The following is a 3,753-nucleotide window of genomic DNA, read 5'->3' as shown; positions in this document are numbered from 1 at the left end:
GCATGGCACCTTGAGCAAGCGTCTTTTACTATAGCTTCGGGCCAGGATTTGGTAGACGGAAACAGAAAGAAGCCCGTCGTATATATGTATATATATATGTATGTGTGTGTATGTGTTTGTCCTCCCAACATCGCTTGACAACCGATGGTGGTGTGTTTACATTCCCGTAACTTAGCGGTTCATAACTAATTGGTAAAATCATTAATTATTAATTAATTAATTAATTAATTTTACCCTTTATTATTATTGATTATATATACATATAAATAATAATATTAGGGAGTATAACTCCAAGCTTACAGGGAAATATTCAGTTTAATATTAAATCAAAGTTCACAGTATAGAGATATAAAATATGAATTAGAGATAAAACCACTATTATGCAACTCAAACAGTGATAGACATAAACCAATACATAAATAATTTAATTTTTAAATGTATTTCATAAATACATTATATTGATATTTATAATATTTATGTAAGTAATAATGGACTAATTAATTAATTTATTTTTCATTATATGTCTTTATATTTATTGATAGAGTAAATTTTAGATTTTAATTACTATATTTGTTGATTATAATTTAGATACTTATTTTTAAATATTTTATATTTATTAGATGTGAACTTAAATTTAAAAATATGAATAGTGATTATTTTGTTAAATAATTTGGTAATTAAATATTGGACTATAACTGAGTTAAGGATATTCGAGAGTTTATTATGTTTTTTTAAAGCTATATTATATCTTCATAGATAAATACATATTTCTATCTATTTTATTTTACCCTAAAAATAAATATTTAACTTAATAAATGTGTTGTAGGAAATAATCCTAATGATTTAAGTTTCTAATTTTGATAATGGAGTTTTTTCTATAAGAAAAATTATTATTTTATTTATTTCTTAAATAAATATTGTTTAACTCTATTTGCTTATTTATTTAACTATTATCATTAACCTGAAGATTGACTATAATTTTAATTTTAATTTATTTCAATTGAATTTAAACTTAATTGTAATTCAAATTTAATTGTAGCCATGAAACGTACCTTAGTGTTCTTACTTATATTATATTTATAATTCATTTAATACTTTTTGATATATATATATATATATATATATATATATATATATATATATATATATATATATATATATATATATATATATATATATATATATATATATATATATATTTATATATTTATATATATATAAATAAATACATATATATATAAATACTCTTCCATACCTTTACGGCTGCTTCCTTGTCCACTGAATACCTTTCATCATACACTACACGAAACATTAAGTTACGTCGAACTTTGAAACTCTGCAGCCAACCACCACTATAATGACACTTATATTTTAGTTTAAGTATTTTGTGAGTCTAGAAGGTTTGTTTCTTCAATATTAGATCTGCATACAACTCATTACTTTCCCTTATACGTATCCTATGAGATCAAATTCATCAGAAATTCATCTGATTTCCATTTTTTTTTCATCTTTCATTGTTTTCTTCTTATACATCTGTTTCTTTGAATAATTTTAAGGAAAACAACAATCAAACACAACTGTATACTTTTATTTTTATTTTATTTCAATTTTTATTGTCAATTGTGGAAAATCCAATGCTGTTACAGGCATCTTGTAGACACAATGCTGTTGTTACGAACCTGCCATCGCTCAACTCGAACCCGGGACCCTACAAAGTCGAGCAATGATTCACCAGGCTCAGTCGAACGGAATCCGCCACAGAGAAAACGGTTGTGGGGGATGGCAGCGAACTCGAACCGGCGACCGGAGATAACAACAACAACAACAACAGGAAGAAAAGAGAGAGACGGCAGAAGGCAATTGCTTAACGCTTAACAACAGTTTATACAATTATTACAACATCAAATAAAACGTGAAACATATCAGATACATTAAAGAAAATAACCTGCAACAGAATTTAAAAAAAGAAAACAATAAAAGGCATGCACAATACAGAACGTCTGGAAACAATCAAAACATTAATGTTTTGATGCAATATAGAGTTCGAAACAGTTCAACATTGTCTTTCTTTCTTTTTCTCTTTAACACAATGTTCTTTTTTCTTTCTTTTCTTCCTCTTTTCCTCAATTCACAGTTCTCTTTTATTGACACAATACTTTTTCTTTTCAACACAGTTCACAATTTTAACATAAACAAAACATACCGCTACAAACTCCTACTACAATAGCCATGCCTTTTCGCCGTAATCCCTCTCTTTCGCTCTACATGCCCCCAATGCTATCTGCCTGTCTTTCTCGCCATGACTGTCATCCCTGTCATAGCCTCTCCCGACTGCACCTGTTGCCAACTCACCGTCTCAGACAGAACTGACCAACAAACTCACAGCTCACCGCATTTTAAAGGGTGGTTTCTTAAACTTTGCTTGACCGGAAAAGGGTCTGAGGTATTTTCCAAACTCATTAATTTCTCTAAAAATTGACAGGACAAAGGCTTTATCCGTCTGCCTGGCGCCAAACCACGGAACCAGGCCACAAGCACTCTTTCTCCGAATTACCCCATATCACTATTAAATTTCTTTTCAAATTTTCGAATTTATATTTAATGAAAACTTTCCGATATTTTCAGTTTATGAAATGAAATAAATTTCCTTTATTTATTGGGAAAATGGCAGGGGTTAGACATGAACGAGATATTATAAGAAAGAGGAGAACAAATTGGAATGGCTTGTTTGTGTTTGTAAGTAATGTTAACCAAGTGAGGCTGCATTGAGTTTATGCTAAATGTTGGAACAATGGTATCAGGTTTCATGTCTGTTTGGCAACCTAGTTTACACACATCGATGCACTTGAAAATACATTTGTCAATCTGTAGTGAAATATGTTGACCAGTGAATTGATGATATTAGAAGTCATTGAGAGGAATCTGTGGGTGTGTGTGTGTTTATGTGAAATTGCTAAGGTTAATAAAATGTATGTATGTATGTATGTATATATATATATATATATATATATATATATATATATATATATATATATATATATATATATATATATATTTATATATGGAAAAAAGTCAAGGTAGAAAATGCTAAAATAATTATATAAAAAAAACATTTCATTACTGGTTTCAGTCATTGAGACTTTTTCAACTGTAAGTATGGAAAACAATTAAATTTTGAAAAAATTATATGAAAAGTACTTTAAAAGAATATTTGCATAGTATTCAAATACAAGGGACATTTTCCGTGTTTCTGCCTGTCTCTGTCTCTCTTGTTTACTCTTGGGGGTTCGCGGTCATTGTGAGTTCTTGGCAGAGAAGAAGAAGAAGGAGGAGGTGGAGGAGGAAGAAATAATATGGGAGTGCTATGATCGTAGTAGGATGTTAAATGGCGTTTTGCCCAGTAAGTGGATTGTTGTGGATGGTAGTAGTGATTGAATCCTTGTGATATCTCTTTTGAATGTATTGTTTATAATATTTTCGTAGATGTTATTCTAAACAGCAGTAGTAGTAAAGTAAGGAAGGAGGTGGTGGAGAGGAAGACGAAGAAGAAGAAAGAGACAGAATAATAAGAGAATGCAGGATGTTAGGATAGTAGTAGGATGTTAAAATTGTCAAGTGATCACTTTTAGGTCACTTGACCATTCAACATCCTACTACTATCATAGCACTCCCGCATTATTTTCTTCTTTAAGTTAAAAGGTTTTAATACATAACTAATGTGGTTTGGTTAGTGGAATGTTTACATGTTTTTAT

This window comes from Octopus sinensis, linkage group LG18 (assembly GCF_006345805.1).
Source record: "Octopus sinensis linkage group LG18, ASM634580v1, whole genome shotgun sequence".
NCBI classification, from domain to species: Eukaryota; Metazoa; Mollusca; class Cephalopoda; order Octopoda; family Octopodidae; genus Octopus; species Octopus sinensis.
The sequence above is the reverse complement of the archived record's forward strand: the minus strand, read 5'-3'. Positions refer to the sequence as shown.